The sequence below is a fragment of the Macaca thibetana genome, chromosome X (genome assembly GCF_024542745.1).
Source record: "Macaca thibetana thibetana isolate TM-01 chromosome X, ASM2454274v1, whole genome shotgun sequence".
Classification (NCBI taxonomy): domain Eukaryota; kingdom Metazoa; phylum Chordata; class Mammalia; order Primates; family Cercopithecidae; genus Macaca; species Macaca thibetana.
Genome location: NC_065598.1, coordinates 140192464 through 140212387, shown reverse-complemented (window position 1 = coordinate 140212387; position 19924 = coordinate 140192464).

Here is a 19924-nt window from a genome sequence, read left to right as displayed (position 1 = left end):
CTAGATGTTGTTGTGTCATCTTCTAAACCCAAGACCTCTTATGCTAAGTTAGTGTTATTTTCTTTTTCTTTTTTTTAAATTATTATACTTTAAGTTCTGGGATACATGTGCAAAACGTGCAGGTTTGTTACATAAGTATACACATGCCACAATGGTTTGAGTTGCTGCACCCATCAACCCGTCATCTATATTAGGTATTTCTCCTAATGCTATCCCTCCACTAGCCCCCCACCTCCCGACAGGCCTCAATGTGTGATGTCCCCTCCCCGTGTCCATGTGTTCTCATACCTTCTTATATGATGCGTTGAGAAGGGCACTCCTTAGCTCCTGGAGTATTTCTGCCACAAATGCAGTACTTGAATTTAATGAGGAAATGTTGACAAACTATAATAGGTGAATATTCTACAAAATAACTGATCCGTACTCTTCAAAGAGGTCAAAATTAAGGAATAAAAAAGAAGGCTGAGAAATTACTCCAGACCAAAGGAAGGTAAAGAGATATGGTAACTGAGCACAATGCCTGATTGGCAATTCTTGATTGGTTCCTGTACTAGGAAATTAAAAAGTTATAAATGACATTATTGAGATATTTTACAACATTTAATTTTTTTGTGAATTAGATAATAATATTGTATAAACACCATGATTTTGATAACTCTACTGAGGTTACGTAAGAGGTTTCCTAGGGAAAAGACAAATAAGTAGAGGTAAATGAACATGTATGCAACTTATTCTGACATGATAGGGGGTGAGAGGAAATGAGGAAGTAGGGAGTGGGAGAAAGAGAGAGAGAGAGAGAGTGAAAATGATGGGATGAAAGGTAAACAACTGGAGAATTTGGGTAAAGCAGGATTTTCTTCTACTATTCCTGCAACTTTCCTGTAAATTTGAAATTATATAAGAATAAAATGTTACCCCATATATATATATATGGAGCTATGAGAGCATATAAGAGGTTTACTAAGGCCTAACTTAGTTTGGGGAGTTAACACTTTTCCCGAGGAATTATTCATGATCTGGCTCCACTGTACCAGTTATAAGTGCTGAATGTTCACAGCCTTCATTTGATGCTTCTAAACTATCCCTAAAGTATTCTAACTTGTGTAATGTTGCCAACTCTTGAGGTCAATGCCTAATAAATATTTATGGTGAAGAGAATAGAAGTGATTTAATGAAAGTAAAATGATACTATATCTATGGAAGTAAATTTTCACCCAAAACAATTCTACTTGGCCAGATAATCATAGATATTTTACAAAGAACAAGATAGACTTGGTATTTCACTATCTCATTTGTTCTCCAACTTACCCTTTGTATCTGATAAGGGCTATTCTCATCACAGCATGGTTCATGGCTAAAACCCACTCATTGATTTAGAGATGAACAGACCCAAGTTTTTGTAAGTGGCAGAACCTAGAGAGTTGTCCTATGTAATGAGTGGTTTCTCACCCTGCTATTCACTAACTCTGTTGTGAGCCTTTATTGATATAGTTCAAATACTGCTCCAGAAGCTGTGAGAGATAAAAGGAAACATAAAAAGATGATTGAGTCCCCCCAAAATGGGCAGTCTCATCAGAGGAACAGAAACACACACACACCCCATTTAAAGAACTGAAACACAAGGCATCCTCAGTTAGGAAAAAATTGGATCCCTGTTATGAGGTACACCTGATACAGGAGTTTTCCTTGCCCATTTATTTCCTAGAAAACAATACTAAGCTGGCTGTGAACCTGACAACAGATACTTTTCTAAGGGAATGCAAGAACCACTCAGAAATGTACCACAAAATCATTCTATTCTGCTTGCCTAAAATATTTGCCATCCCAAGGAAGGACATGGTTTTGTACTCTGAGATAATCCAGAAAGGAAAGCAGCTTTGGGTCATGTGAGAAATATGGTCAGCACCTGACAAGAAACTAAAAATTACTTCCTCACTTTCTCAAACAGTATTTTGATGTTGTAATAGTTTAAATAATTTACATTTCAGTTTTTTTAAAGTTATATATTTCTGTTTTTACATAATATTTATGCATATTTGTTGGGGAATGTAATTGTATTAGTTTGTTTTCATGCTGCTGATAAAGACATACCAAAGACTGAATAATTTATAAAGAAAAAGCGGCTTAATGGACTTACAGTTCCACATGGCTGGGGAGGCCTCACAATCATGGTGCAAGGCAAAAGGCACATTTTACATGGTGGCAGACAAGAGAGAATGAAAACCAAGTGAAAGGGATTTCTCATTATAAAATCATCAGAACTCGTGAGACTTATTCACTACCACAAGAACAGTATGGGGAAAACCGACCCCATGATTCAATTGTCTCCCCCCAGGTCCCTCCTGCAACACGTGGGAATTGTGGGAGCTACAATTGAAGATGAGATTTGGGTGGGGACAAAGCCAAACCATATTAGTAATATTTTGTTAAATGCATAGAATGTATAATCAACTAGTCAGAATATTTAGGGTATCCTTCACCTTGAGTATTTATCATTTCCATGTTTTGTTATAAATGTCAGCAAGAGTCAGAATAAATATTTCTGAAACCAATACATCTCCAAAATTATAAACAAAAACATAATCCCTCAAGAATATTGTGAGTCAGGCATATATGCTCTAAGAAAAATTCTAATCAAATATTTTAAATATTGAGGAACTAAAATATTTGATTACATAAAAACCTAGACAAATGAAAATTAAGAAATAATCTATTCAGGTTTATTGCATTTGGGTTTAAATTAAATCAAAGTAATTGTGCCAGAGGCTTTAATAAATTATCCTACCTATTTATCAGAGAAACTCTTGAGGATATATTATTACCTCCATTATACAGATAAAGAAATAAATGCACGAAGTAGATAAACAAATTCCCAACATCTCATAGCATATAAAAATTATACACACAGATATAGCCTCTTGCTCGTATGAAAATGTCTCTTTAGTTAATGTAATAAATACTCGTCTTATATTTCTTGGCAGAGGAGATCTGCTTCACCTTTACCCCAAGATTTTTATTGTAGAACAGAATTAAAAACACATAGAGAATGCCCATTTATTTTCTCCCACTTTAATTTATTTTGTAATTGTGCCATTTTATTTACTCAGTAAACATCCTCTGACTTATTTTTCATCTCTCTATGTATATTTTCTCAGAATTCCCCTGCCTTTAAACAAATATTTTCCTTTAAGCTTTTGAAATGATAAATTGCATTCTGGCTTATTGAAAAAAAAATTGCAGATAAATGTTTCGCACCAGTCTCAGTAGTTATTAAGAATCACAAGGAAAGAGAGAAATGATGGAAAAATTATAAGAGAGGAATGTCATCATTTTTATAAAGGACAAGAAGGAAACATTATATTGCAGACTACCACCCAGTGTATTTAACAATAATACCACACATATGTTTAATAGATTGTTATATGTCTTGAGAGTATTTGGAAAGACGTAGAGTGAGCACTATAGTGTACGGTCATAACAAACCATGGCAGAAAAATTTATTTTATTTGTTAGGAGGATCATTGCATTGGCTAGTTAGGAGGTAGCTATAGATTTCTACTACACAGTAGAGTTTAACTCTTATCATCAGTGCCTTCAACCCTGTACTCCATTCATTCCATGAACTGCTGCCAAATTAAATATCTTGTTTTAAATAGGATTTGCATAATTTCTGTATTAAAAACAAATCAGAAAAACTGCGATATTCAAACTATACCTTCAAAGAGAACAGTTTGAAACTCAATTTGTCAGCAGCAATCTTGAAGGAGTTTATTAGGTACAGCAAATTTTTTTACCATTCCTTTGCTCTCGGTAGGATGGTACTGGGAAGCATTAATTCAACAAGTTGTTTTAAAAAATTCAAGATAATTTAGGGGTTTATTGACTCCTGAAACTATAATAGACTTCATCAGGAAAACTCTGCATCGAAGTGATCCATAATTGCTTTTCAACTGCCATTGCATTTCTAAATCAAGGCCTAGCTGTAAATTAGCATGTGGAAATGGGAATGATAACATTATTCTCTCTATATCCACATTGTTTCCATTGTAGTCTGTGTTGCAATTCTACTTGAGAAAGGATTTGAAACATTCATGAATGTCTTTAAGACTTGTAAGTGACTCATTATTTTCATACTGTGGAGAATGGAAATGTAAAAATTCTTAATCTGTAATTCCATTTTAGGACCTTGTCAAGGTTTCCTCAAGACATTGTAGAATTACTGATAAATCCCTATGGCAGCCATTTCTATTACTGCAGCACTAAAGAATTCTGGCAGAGAACCCCATTACAAACCCAGCGTTGAATGTTGGGGAACAGGATCAGCATATCCTTATAACAGACTATATTATACCAGGTTTTCTACATATAATTGCTACTCTAAAAACTTTTTTAAAATTTTACTTCCACCTCTGGCTATAGAAGTATTACTGAGAAAAATATTAAAACCAGGAAAATATCTATAGTACAATGACTCAACAATCAAAAGACCTGACATGATTATATGTTTTTCTACAGTTATCTCTATTTAAATATATTGCATGCCTACATTTTGTCCACAAATAGGGTTCCTACTCTGTAACATTTTTTACTTAATAATACACCATCACTATTTTCCCATGATATTAGGTGTTCTAAAATATTGTTTTAGCTATGTAGTTGCTATGTGTTTAAGGTCATAGCTGAGATTTACGATCTAGCTGAAACTGAATAATGTTTTATTTTGATTGTTTAGTTTATATGCTGTGATTCAATCTTACAGAGAAGATTTGTGATTTCAGTTATGTGAATCTAAAATATTCCTTTCTAGTTAGTGCATAACTTATACATAATTTTTACCTGTCATCAATGTTAGCACAAAGATACAAGAGACCTTGAAGCAAATAAATTATCTCAGAAAACATTAAAAAATTTATATAATTTTTCTATCCACATAATCTGACAGAGAGCATATACTCACCAAGTGTTCCTGACTGCTTTGTGAATCTTTCTCTAGAGAAACAGTATAATTCAGATATGTAAGATTTATTTTTAAAGTAATTATTATCATTTCATGGATAATGAGAAATACATTTCTCTATCATTTTCTGTATTAGCCCATTCTCACACTGCTATAAAGAACTGCCCGAGTCTGGGTAATTTATAAAGAAAAGAGCTTTAATTGACTCACAGTTCTGCAGAGCTAGAGAAGCCTCAGGAAACTTACAATCACAGTGGAAGGGGAAGCAAACATATCCTTCTTCACATGGCTGCAGGAAGGAGAAGAATGAATACAGAGTGAAGGGGGAAATCCCTTATAAAACCATCACATCTTGTGAGAACTAACTATCATGAGAACAGGATGGGGAAAACTTGCCCCATGATTCAATTATCTCCACCTAGTCTCTCCCATGACACATGGGGATTATGAAAACTACAATTCAAGATGAGACTTGGGTGGGGGCACAACCAAACCATGTCATTATCCATATCATTTACTTATATTCTTTTTTTTTGAGACAGAGTCTTGCTCAGTCGCCCAGGCTGGAGTGTAGTGGCGCAATCTCCGCTCACTGCAAGCTCTGCCTCCCAGGTTCACACCATTCTGCCTCAGCCTCCCGAGCAGCTGGGACTACAGGCACCCACCACCACGCCTGGCTAAATTTTTTCTATTTTTAGTAGAGATGGGGTTTCACCATGTTATCCAGGATGGTCTCGATTCCCTGACCTCATGATCCACCCGTCTCGGCCTCCCAAAGTGCTGGGATTACAGGCGTGAGCCACCGCGCCTGGCCCATTCACTTAGATTCTTAAATATACACGGCATAATTAGAAAAACTGCAATTGTATGACTGATTAGAAGTTTTTTCTGAGGTATTCAGTATAATTTGAAGTGTGTTTTCTTACCCCCTTTTATATAATTTGTTAAAAAGCATATAACATTTTCAATTCTCAAAATTGAAATACAACATTTTGTCTGTCAAGCACTATAATTTAATAAATGTATAAAATAGTCTTTGAAATAAAAAATTAAAATTCACCACACACAAAAAATAATAATGTCCTTTGCAGCAACATAGATGCAGTTGGAGGCCATTATCCTAACTGAACTAATGCAGAAACAGAAAATCAAATACCACATGTTCTCACTTATAGGTAGGAGCTAAACACTGAGTACACCTGATCACAAAGAAGGGAACAACAACACTGGGGCCAAGTCGAGGGTGGAGGGTGGCAGCAGGGTGAGGATCAAAAAACTTAACTATCGGGTACTATGCATATTATGTGAGTGGTAAAACAGTCTGTACACCAAACTCCCGTGACATGCAGTTTGCTCATATAAAAAGTCTGCACATGTACCTCTGAACCTAAAATAAAAATTTAAAAAAATTCAAAGTAATGAGTTCCTAAAATATTTATTTTCCTTTTATTCTTTGTAACCATCAGTCCTGATAAACACTAATTACTAAGTTTAACAAAAACACCGATTTGTTGAACACACTTTGCTCAACATTTTTGTGAATGTGTATGTGTTTACATGAGCAATGCATGCAAATATAGGTTCATATCTTTTAACAAAGAATGGAGAAGCTTGACCAACCAGCCAAATGAAATCCCGACAGAAGAATCTATTGATGTTTTCAAGGAATGTGTTCAAAAACTTCTGACAATCTTCTCATCCAAGAATAACCCTAAAACACATAGTTTTCCTCAAAACATTCCTGGTAGTAACAGTAATTATAACTAACATTTACTGAACAGTAAGTACATACCTAGCACGATGTGAAATGTTTTATCTAGCTTTAACTTCACAAGCCTCCCATATGCTAGGAACTGTGATCATCACAACATTAAAAAAAAAAATTCCATTGCCGGTAAATGACAAAATCAGATCTTGATTCCAAGTATCTAGCAATAGAATACAGGCCCTTAACCAGCACATTATTAATACCATAAAAAATAAAGAATGGTTCAGGCATGTGCTGTTATTGATTCTCTCAAATGCTGTGGTGTCTGGAGACTGATCTCCGCCCTCCTCCAACTCAGCTTTCTCTAGTTTATAGGCATGTCTCTGGTTTGGAGAGTAGGTAATTATGTAAAGATTACATTACAATACCAAGTGATTATGTGATTCACAATCACAAAATTATAGCAGAAATTCACAATTTCTGCCATAATCTTAGAATATTTCAGTATTCATATTAATGACCAGTTTATCACAATTTCTGGCAGAGTTTTGAACTTTCCTTTTTTTTTTTTTTTTTTTTCGAGACGGAGTCTCGCTCTGTAGCCCAGGCTGGAGTGCAGTGGCCGGATCTCAGCTCACTGCAAGCTCCGCCTCCCGGGTTCACACCATTCTCCTGCCTCAGCCTCCCGAGTAGCTGGGACTACAGGCGCTGCCACCTCGCCCGGCTATTTTTTGTATTTCTTAGTAGAAACGGGGTTTCACCGTGTTAGCCAGGATGGTCTCCATCTCCTGACCTCGTGATCCGCCCATCTTGGCCTCCCAAAGTGCTGGGATTACAGGCTTGAGCCACCGCGCCCGGCCTGAACTTTCCTTTTTTTTGGGGGGGAGGGGACATGTCTTGCTCTTTCACATAGGCAGAGTGCAGTGGCATAATCTTTGCTCACTGCAGCCTCGACCTTCCAGGCTCAAGTGATCCTTCAGCTTCAGCCTCCCAAGTAGCTGGCACTTACAAGTGTGTGCCACAATTCTTGGCTAAGTTGTTGTAGTTGTAGTTGTTGTTGTTGTTTTTGATAGGGTCCCACTACATGACCCAGGCTAGTCTTGAACTCCTGGGCTCAAGCAATCCTCTCACCTCGGCCTCACAGAATGGGATTACAGGCGTGAGCCACTGCACCCGACCTGAACATCCTTAACTCCAGTGATTTTCATATCACTTTAGCCACCCATTTCATCTGGAACCATCTCAGAAATCTTAGATTTCAGTATTCTACTCAATGATCTCAACCATCCACCTGTTAGTTTATTTCCCTCACTACTGTATTTCCTCTGGGCATTTTAAATCACATAGACATCTCCAGTCTGTTTTTGATTAATCATTGAAGCTACTTGCTTTCTTTTTTCTTTTTCTTTTTCTTTTTTTTTTTTTTGAGACAGAGTCTTGCTCTGTGGCCCAGGCTGGAGTGCAGTGGCATGATCTCGGCTCACTGCAACTCTGCCTCCCGGGTTCACATCATTCTCCTGCCTCAGCTTCCCGAGTAGCTGGGACTACAGGCACCCGCCACCACGCCCGGCTAGTTTTTTGTATTTTTAGGAGAGACAGGGTTTCACCGTGTTAGCCAGGATGGTCTCGATCTTCTGATGTTGTGATCTGCTCGCCTCGGCCTCCCGAAGTGCTGGGATTACAAGCGTGAGCCACCGCGCCTGGCCTGAAGCTACTTGCTTTCTAACTAGCACCTTCAATTCTGTCTCAGTTCACCTGGGCTGCTATAACAAAATAGCGTAAACTGCGTAGCTTGTAAACAACATAAATTTATTGCTTACAGTTCTGTAGGCTGAGAATAGAAGACCAAAGCACCTGCAGATTCAGTGTCCAGTGAGGGCTTTCTGATTCACAGATGGCACCTTCTTCCTGCCTTGCCTCCTCATATCGTGGAAATGGGGAGGGATCTCTCTGGCCGCTTCAATACGGGCACTGAACCTATTCATAAGGGCCCCAGTCTCATAACCTAATCACCTCGCATAAGCCCCACCTCCTAATTTCATTACCTTTGGGATTAGGATTTGAAGATATGAATGGGGGGCTCACATATTCATATTATAGTAAATCCCTTACACCCAGATAGTTCACATAATATAACCGGCAAAACTTCAAATCCTACGACTATTAGCAAACATATTCTTCCCATATTCTGGGAAGCTAAACAGTGCTGGAGTACCGCAAAACTCAGCAGGCCAGCATCATATCAAATACCTTGTTTTTGCTATATTTTCTGTGTGTGGAGGATTGACAGTCAATATTTTACTTGTTTTTATTCATCACACTTTTTTATTTTCCTCACATTTTACTGACCCTTGTGATTCTCAGCAGATTTTCTTCTTATTTAATCATGCACATTGTGGCTTACACATCTACTGATGGCTTTGGCTCCATCTTGTGTCCATTTCTGTTGCCTTTGGGCCCTAGTTCCATCACTGATTTCCTGTTTTTTCCTCCTTCAGTCTAAATAGATAAATAGATAGGTAGGTAGATAAATATAGAGATGTAGAGATAAAAATATTTTCCCCTGAGTTTTTTTAAGTCTATAATTTTTCTAAAGCTTTTCTCTTTTCTCCCCAACAAAGAAACCCCCAAAATGTCATTTCATATTATGTTCCCCTCTAGCTTTCATTCAGTCTCTCATGAAACATTTGAAAGTATAATGTATACTTGCTTTTTCACTTCATCACTCTATTTCACACCCTATTTTACTTCATCTGGATTCTACGCTCCACAGTGTTTTGGCTCAGGTATCAATAGGTATTTTATTTCAAATCCAAAGACACTTTTCATGCTTTTCCTTATTCAAGTTTGTTGTTGTATTTCACATTGATGATCATCCCCTCTTTCTTGAAATGCCCTACTCCCTTGGTCTTTGTAGTGTCATACATTGACTTCATAACACCCAATTGTTTCTCTCAGTCCTTTTTGGTGTGCTCTTCTTCCTTCCACCCTCCAATTAAGTGTAGGTGTTTAGCAGAGTTTCAATCTTGGGCCAATGCTCTTTTGATTCTACTGCCTGTAGAAAATCCTATCATCTCCTTGTCTTCAACTCCACCTACCTGCTGACTTCTCCATTTGTATTTCCAGCCAGGGCTCTCTTCCAGGCTCTAGTCAGCCTTCTAGATATTTCTACCTATATGAAGCTTTTATTACTATTCCTACCCCTATATTCATTGATGAGAAAGAGGTTTTCAAACTTTTATACTTTCTTCTCACTCATCAACCACTTAATCACAAATTTGTGAACATCATATCTCCCAAATAGTTTACAAATCTGCTTCCTTGTCTCCATCTCTAATACTCTACAGTTTCATAATCTCATTGTCCTTTTTCTAGACATACACAAAACTCAACATGATCTTACTTTGATAATGCTATTATTTCAGCTTAATCATATAGTTCATGTGGTGTCAATGAAATGTTTTCAGAAAGAAAGTGACATATTAAGATTAGCATTATAGAAAAAAACGCGTTATGCCTAGAGTGTGGAAAATGGAAGGTTAAGGGCAGAAAAAGCAGCTAAGAGGTTGTTGCAGGAACCTAGGTGAGAGATGAGAGCCTAAAACTATAATACTAAGAGTAGGAATAGGCAGTAGGTAATAGATTAAAATATATTTAGGAACAAAATTGTTAGAAAATGGTGATTGATAGAACACATGAGGTAAAGTAACTTTCATGTTGCTAATCCTTCAGGGAATTAATGTTTACATTGCCATATTTTAACTGTTTCTATTCTACGTCATGTACTCAACAATATTATCCCGCCTTACATCTCATACTTACAAATCATTCTTCTAATTTATATGTGGTCAGCTCAATACTTTCCAAATAAAATCTCCCTTTCTCCTCAATATGTTCATACACATGTTCATATATTAAATTTATTAAGAAGGTAGCAGTTAATGTGTATTGGGCAGTGTGGAGGATAAAAGATGCATTAGATATCACCTTTCGGCTCCTAGAAGTTATAAGCCAGTGCATTGATCACTGCATATCACAGACTTCTCTTGGGCCATTTTCTTTCTTTTCTAGGCTGAGCTCTCCACACCTTGGTTTGCTACTTATCTAACCTTCTCATGAAAAAACGATCAAAATAAATGCTATCATATGCCTTTTCTGCTCTTGCAGCAAATCAATATCTTCTATTGAGTATTAACATTGTGCCTGGCACAAGTATTTTACAAATGTTATCTTAATTTATACTTGTAAAACTAATGCAAGATGTATATTAACCTCATTTGAAAAACATATTAAAGGGAAATTAAGTTAATTGCTAATGTCATATAACTAGTAAGTGCTACTGTTGTGAACTTGAGCCCAAATGTTAATTATTTCTGTCTATTTACTCCAAGTGGTTAAATGATCTTTTTATTTGTGGTTTGGGGGATGGATAAACAGAAAAGGTAATATTTGAGAAATGGTTAGAACTGTAGTAATACATGTGATCACTTCCAAGTCTATATTGGACTGCTTTCAAACACCAAGTATTTACAAGACATTATACTTCAAATAAATGTTGTCTTAATTTTGTTTCCTAGAAATAAAAGGTTTTATTTTGTATGCCAAAATAAATCTATTTTTGTTTTGCTTTGTATTATTTTTTCTTTCCTTTAGTTATAGGATGTCAGATTATTTGAAGGAGACCTAAATATTTACAAGTTTTTAATTATTCAAATTCTTCAATAATTTGTTGTTTATGCACCGTGAACATGTCTGTCCTTTCACACTTTATGTTGACTTGCATTATACCAACCAAGCTCTGTCTTAACATAATTGCTAAAGTGACTGGTAATAGTAGGTAGTTTATTATCCTATTTTCGGAGTTGACATTTTATTGATTATTGTGATTATCTTTAATAACAGGTTAATTACTCCTGAGATACACAAGATATTTATATACATGTGCATTTCCAAGAATTAAAGTATCATCACATCTCAGAGATCAGATCTTATAAGTCAACTAACCAAACTTATCATTTAACTTTAAAAAATAGTCTCTATTCAAAACACACATTTATAACCCAGACTACCACCAGCAAGACATAAAATGAAGAAAATTTTCAAATAGTAGCCATGAAAGAAAATATCGTCATCTTATTTACTCAGCTAAAAACAAAATAACTGTCTCAACAACGGTTAGTAATGAGAGCACTCACTATATGTCAGATACTGTTCAAAGTGCTTGTATGTATGAATTCATGTAATCCTCACAACAACCCTGTGATGAAATTATTACTATTATTGCTATTCCCATTTTATAGATGATAAAACGGAGGCACAGAGAGATGAAATAAATTTGCTTAAAGTAACACAACTAGTTAATGGCAAAGCTAGGTTTCAAATCCAGGCAATTTGGTTACAGAGTTTATGCAATTACAACTTTTTATTTAATCTGATGGACAATTATCAGAATAACTATTCGGTGATGGAGTGTTGTCTTTCTACATAGACTTTCATCCTTTCTTTAGTTTTGACAGACTTTTTATATTGTACTAGGTGTCTACGGGGCTTTGTAGCCACAGTACTCCAATTGACAGGAACAGAAAGCACAAAATATATGTCATTTACTCACAAGATAGCTATGTTGTATGCTCTATTGGAGCTTTTTTTAAGTATCAATTTATTTTTACAATTGAAAATGCACAGCTTCTACAGTGAGTGAAATCAACCTTAGTCATTCTGCCTTAGCCAACGTTTGAGAAGAATATGCATCTTTTCTTTAGGCAGCTACCTTTCTTTCCATAATAATATGCTGCATTGATCAGCTCTGATAATATTTATAACCCATCTCATTTTAATAGGACTATTAATACTCCTGATGTTTCAACAAACAGCATTAATCGTTTTAGTGTTGACATAGTGACAAATAATTTGATATGTGGTAAAGAAAAAAATATAATCAAAGACAACCAAATTACATCTTTCAGCTGCTCATGGGAGAAAGTAACATGAACATAATTTAAAGTTTCAAAGAGGATTAACAACCGTGCTGGTGAGAAGGTATCCAACACATATATTCCAGTCATAAACTAGTAGTAGATACTGGCAATAAAATAAGATACTCCAGTTAAGAATACTATATCATATCATAATGAAACATCAATCTTAAATCTGTGGAATCAAAAGCATAATTTTGAAGTTTTCCTTATCACCCTAGTTTTGTTTGCAAAGGTCCTAGCCTTAGTTTTACAGGGAGCCCCTATCCAGTGATTTTACAGGACGGGGAGAATGCAACAGATGATTGTACCTTACATTACAGCTGTGATTAACTCACTAAAATTTAGTTTACATTATCATGAATAGAATAGATGACAGAAGTGATAGATATTGATTTAATTTTATGAAGCAAGAGCACACTATACAGTATAGTCGAAGATATAAAATAACACTTATATGTACACATAAAACAATTTGCACATTCTATTTATGCAAATTAAATATTCTATTTTTAATATATTCTAGGCATTTTACATCCAATGAAGGTGTCTTCGCAAAGTAACACTTATTCTAATACTATTGTCAGTGCTCAAAGCAGGTTTGGAATTCATCATTTGGAATTTTGTTTGAAGCAACTGAAAGCCACTTGAGAAACCTGTTTTCACCAATTATTGCACCATGTTTTATACCAAAATATTTGATGTAAAATATTTGTCAATTTTACTAGAGTAATTTCAAATTACTTTTTACTTTTAGTTTAATAAAATTATATCCATCCACAAATGATGAGAGTAATACAAAAATGGTTACTGGTGCATAGAAGATGCTAAATTATGGATCTTATGGATAAATGAATGACAAACAGGCTCCAAGAATGGAGGTAACTCCAAGAATGAAGAAGATTCAAGACTTATTTGAGCTGGCCTGGGCACGGTGGCTCACACCTGTAATCCCAGCATTTTGGGAGGCCAAGGCAGGTGGATCACCTGAAGTCAGGAATTTGAGACCAGCCTATCCAACATGGTGAAATCCCGTCTGTACTAAAAATACAAAAATTAACTGGGCGTGGAGACATGCACCTGTAATCCCAGCTACTTGGGAGGCTGAGGCAGGAGAATCGCTTAAACCCGGGAGGTGAAGGTTGCAGTGAGCTGAGGTTACACCACTGCACTCCAGCCTGGGTGACAGAGCAAGGTTCTCACTCAAAAAACAAACAAACAAACAAACAAACAAACAAACAAAAAACAGAAAAAAGAAAAAAGAAGAAAAAAGAATTATTTGATCAGTAGCTTTCTTCACTGAAATAATGATGATATGATGATTATAATAATATAATAGTTATGGTAATAGGATACGTTCTGTCATGTGGACCACTTAGAAGAGAATGACACTTGTTTGAATGGATGAGTTCAAGTCTTCACATTATAAAATCAATCACTTTATTTTTATTTTTATTTATTTTTTATGTTTACAAGTTTATTATAAAAGATATTACAAGCTGGGTGCAGTGTCTCATGCTTATAATTCCAGCGACTTGGGAGGCTGGGATCACTTGAGCCTCAGAGTTCAAGTCTGCAGTGAGCTATAATAGCACCACTGCACTCCAGGCTGGGCAACAGAGAAAGATTCCATCTCTTAAAAAAAAAAGATATTGTAAAGAATACAGATGAAGAAGTGTGCAGGGCAAGGTATGGGAAAGGAGTTCAGAGCTTCCATGCCTCCCTGGGTGCAGCACCTTTCAGGAGCCTCCACATGTTTAGTTATGTGCGAGCTCCTCACCTTATATTTAAATCATACTTCGTGTATCTCGACTGTAACTTTTATTTCAAGAGTTTTCAGAATTTGAATGGATTCAAATTTACTTTAAATTTTATAAGACAATTCAGAAGTGATCCACTGCTCTATAAATAATGCATAGGAAATAGAAATAGATATAAGAACATGAAGGGCTATTATGAATAAAAAATATTTAACCCCAGTTCTGTTTAAATATAACAGGAAAATATGAGAAATTCTTCATGTTCTTTACATTTTCTTTATGACAGTTGCCCCACCAGCAGACTGCCATTGCAGCTTCACTACCAGAAGTCCTTCAAGCAGATTTTTCTATGCAGATCATCAAGAAAAAAAAAAATCAGCAAAACACATGGATTGATTTCAGTAAAATGGCCAGGACTTTTTGGTGGTCTACCTAATGTTAGGTAATAAGTTTGTTTGAATTTTGCCAATTTTAAACCAATTATTTGGGTGCAATGTACATTCAACCAGAGCAAAACAAAACAGAACAAATAGACAATGACTAGATTGGAACCATGGAGTTGTGTCAATTCCAGGAAGAGTGTGTAATGAAATGATGACTTTTCTAGGAGTTTCAACTGGTAGGCGATCCTGAGGCTGAACCTTATGTATTTTTTAAGTTGGTTGTTGCTATAGCTCTTCCTCCAAGGTATCCAAGAATCCCATGGGGGAGCTGGGGTAAGTATAGTAAATTGAGTCATCCTTTCTCTTGCTGCCAACTCAGGGATTATAGTATAAGCAGCTTCCCCTTCATGTTTACAGCAATAGCTTATCCTTAATCTCAGAGTTTTGGGATGACAATAACACCTTCCGCTCACAGAATCCACAGAGTCTGTTGTCCTGCTGGTACTTTTAAAAATAAATATTGCATAGCTAATGAAACTCTGGATAACATAGTGAATTTATTTTTATTTTTTATATCTGATTATCCTTTAATATTTAGATTTTCACTTGCAATATAAAAATACATTTCCTTCTACTTAGGACGTGTGAAAGCAGGATTACTGCTTATATAAACACTATTAATAGTCACACTTAAATATAGTAGCTTTGCTCCAAGAAAGTCACTAATATGGTTATGAATTATGTATTTTGTCTTAAGGAAATAGTCATTATTATTTCCTACAGCTTAGGAATACATAAGGAGGAAAACAAGGGAAAGTGATTTGTCCAAAGCTCACTACAACATAGAATGGACCTGGGACATATTTCTCCTAGCAGAATTCTCTGGAAGCTGATTAGCATTGAATTAAAAATCAGAGGACTTGGGAACCTGTCCTGTGTTTTGTTTGATAAAACAGAAGCATATAGTGGTGAACAAAGGGTAAAATTATTAAAGATAATAAAATATCAAAGCTCTCTTAGATAAAGTGTTACCCAAACTATTTCCTTGAATTTGATAGAAGATTTTTAAAAAACTGTTAAGAGGGCCTGCTTATTCATCCTCTTAAATTCATTTTCCATCCTCATTGTCACTGAATTCACCTAAGCTTTCATCATTCTCACTTGAACATTTGAGGTTTAAATGAATTAATATATATGAAGTACTGAGAACAGTGTCTGGCACATCATAATTGAAACTGCTGAGGAACCACCATGTGCCATAGGCATTGCATGAAAGAAAGAGATAAATGAAGTAATATAGCTTAAGCCTTCCAATTACTTAGAATCTAGTAGGTGAGACAGAGACATAAATATCTGCAGTGTATGGCAAACTATTACAAGTTCAATGATAAAGGCACAAACAAATGAGGATGCAAAGGCTAGAAACCCTTCATTCACTCATTCATTGACATGAATTGACTCACATTTTTCTCACCACTTTTTAAAGTAAGCTGGATAGATGCTCCTTTTAGCATTTATGTGATGCCTAACAGTTTACAAAGTGTTTTCATACACGCTTTCTATTGTAACCATCACAGCAACATCATGATGGAGATACTAGAATTATTTTTCTCATCTCAAAAGGAAACCGAGGTTCGGTCAAATGTCAGAGGTGCTTGGATATCAAAGCTACAATGAGAATACTGTGTTACAGATTGATAGTGACTGGCCCAAGGTCACATGGCTAGTTAGCAGGAAAAGCTCAGTTTGAGATTACAGTGTGTAAAGGTATATTCTGGACAATAACTCCACATCCCATAAATAGGGATGGGATGATCAATGTATCTATTTCCTGCATGGTCTTTATTCCCTGGGATATGTGTTAGTTATCTGTGAAAGAATCTACTAGGTGGGCTGGCCGGGCGCGGTGGCTAACGCCTGTAATCCCAGCACTTTGGGAGGCCAAAGCGGATGGATTACAAGGTCAAGAGATCGAGACCATCCTGGCCAACATGGTAACCCTGTGTCTACTAAAAATACAAAAATTAGCTGGGTGTGGTGGTGCGTGCCTGTAGTCCCAGCTACTTTAGAGGCTGAGGCAGGAGAATCACTTGAACCCAGGAGGCAGAGGTTGCAGGGAACCGACATCGTGCCACTGCACTCCAGCCTGGCTACCGAGTGTGACTCCGTCTAAAAAAAAAAAGAAAAAAAAAAAGAAGGTGGGCTAATATTGACCTTGAAGTGCTTTTAAGGCATGTCTTCATTGTATATGAACTCTTCGTGCATCTAGTATAGTCTTTACAATTAAGGCAAATCATGACAATAACCCATATTTAGAAAAGTGTTTTCAAGAAGGGATTGGAAAATACATCATTAATCTTATTCAACAGTTTCACCCTTCATCATTTAGAATTCATGTTAAGATTGTATTCTTTCAGAGTGTATTGTTTTTACACTGAATACGGAAGGAATATTTCAAATCAGTCTCTTCTGTGAACTCATTATTTAGAATTCTCAAAATATATTCAAGTGTGGCATTGTTAATCAGAATGAATTATCTACTACTTGTCTTGCTGTAAGTTCCACAATACATGGGGTGGTTTGATGTAGGAATAATAAGGTAGGTAATTAATTAATGTTTTTTCAAATAAATTAATTACAATTAAATGAGCAGAATAAAATAGTTATGTATAAATATGAACTTGATTTGCATTTAATGTATTCCAGATTTCATTTAAATCAAGTTTGTACATAAGCAAACTTGAAGGAAAAAATGTTATTGCTAAAATTATAGAACCACATCCCAGAATGCAATGTGAATATATATTATTTGTGAAAGAAAGGTGGGAGTTGTATTATCTATCAAAATTCAACTTTAATACTCATAGTATGAAAGCAATACACATATGTTTTTACAACGGTTACCTTTTAAGAATTGTGTGATAGACACTGATTGTTCACAATTATCACCTTCAATCCATGACAAGGTCTACCCTATGAGCAGAATATACTCCTCCACCCCATTGATTTTGGGCTTGACCATGAGACTAACAAGTCCATAACAACCTATGGAATAAGAGTGAAAGTTACATATAATAGCTCCAAGTAGAAGCATTAAGAGTAATTTTTTGTTTATGATCACCCTCGTGTGCCCATCCTCAAAATACTGCATTTTAAAAAGAGAAGAATGAGGCTCAGCATGATTAGAGACTTGTTTATAATCATATAGATCATGAGTCTTCAAGTCCATAAGGGTTAAATGTAGCATTCTTCTGCTGGGCGCGGTGGCTCACACCTGTAATCCCAGCACCTTGGGAGGCCGAGGCGGGTGGATCACCTGAGGTCAGGAGTTTGAGACCAGTCTGGCCAACGTGGTGAAGCCCATCTCCACTAAAAATAAAAAAAATTAACCGAGCATAGTGGCGTGTGCCTGCATTCCCAGCTACTAGGGGGGCTGAGGCAGGAGGATCACTCGAACCTGGGAGGTGGAGGTTGCAGTGAGCCAAGATAATGCCACTGCACTCCAGCCTGGGCAACAGAGTGAGACTCCATCTCAAAAAAAAAAAAAAAAAAAAAGAAGAAAAGAAGTAGCATTCTTCTTTTCTATAACTTTCATGACTTGTATTCATTTTAGTGACTATTTCCTCAGAATCTTTTTGCCCAAGTCACAGTGATTGGTTTTCTGCAATTATTTGTGTCTCATGAAAAGAATCAAAAGGAGTGAAGAGAATCTGCAAGGTACACTAGTGCAACACAATAAGTGATCTTTTCATGTACATTTGTGCATAAATAATACCATTTGGCTTTAAATGCCATGACAGATCTCTAAGATAAATAAGATTCGAAACTGGGCTGAACTTTGGACCCTTGAGACCCTGGTATTGTTTCCTAGCTATCTGTCAAGGATATACTCCATTCTTGAATTATTATTCCCTGTTCTGTTGTGATTTCAGAATTCTAGACCTAGAGCTTTAATATCTGCCTTGTGATTTCTATCTTTGCTTCAGATTAACCTCACAGTAAGTGAAACCTACCCAAGAAGATCCAGTGTCAGACACACATCATAAACTGCATTCTATTTTTTTCATTCTTGTAGGATGAAAATGGGAAGACAAGTCAATCTGATGGTTTTCCTTTGTAAACCAGCTTATCTTCACATATAGGCTTTTCCTCATACTGTCTCACATTCTTGCAATCACCTAAATTTCATTTTCAGGAAATTACCATTTTTCAATAGTTTCTCCAGATATTCCTTATTACTGAGAAACACAAATATGTTTTTTTTGCTTGAAACGCCTCCTGAGGGAAACAAAACTGCATTGCTATTCAAATTATCATGAGCTACCTATAGCACTTGGTTGAAACAGTTGCATAGAAACTATTTCATAAAATATTCTCTGTGGGCTGGGCGTGGGGGCCGCCGCCTGTAATCCTAGCAGTTTGAGAGGCTGAGGCGGGTGTATCACCTGAGGTCAGGAGTTCGGGACCAGCTTGGCCAACATGGTGAAACCTCATCTCTACTAAAAACACAAAAATTAGCCAGGCGTGGTGGCAGGTGCCTGTAATCTCAGTTACTCGGGAGGCTGAGGCAGGATAATTGCTTGAACCTGGGAGGCGGAGGTTCAGTGAGCTGAGATCTCGCCATTGCACTCCAGCCTGGGCAACAGAGACTCCATCTCAAAAAAACAAAATTATTTCTGGATAAGGAAGTGTGACAAAAAAAGATGTGATTTCGTCATTTCAGTGCAATCTCTTCCATATGCAGATACGAAATGGTCAGAGTGAAGAAGGTAGCAAATAAGAGTAAGGGACTTTACACTTTACAGCCCTAGTCAATCCATGCCTGCCACTGTGACAAGTGAGAAAAGGGACAATCAAGAGTACGTACGTTTGACTTCCTACCTAACAAAGAAGTTCTGCATTTATCTTTATAAACTGTACTTGGATAACATTTTGTTTTAAAAAGGGTCTACTAAGAAAAATAATATTTTAAACCACCTGGCAGTATAATGGACATGTGTTTAGAAATCAGACAGATTTAGATTTCAATCATGAATACCTATGTGACCTTGGGCCTGAGTAACTTACCTCTTTGCTATAGACTGAATATTTGCATTTTCCCAAAATTCATCTGTTGAAACTTAATTCCTAGTTTGGTAGTA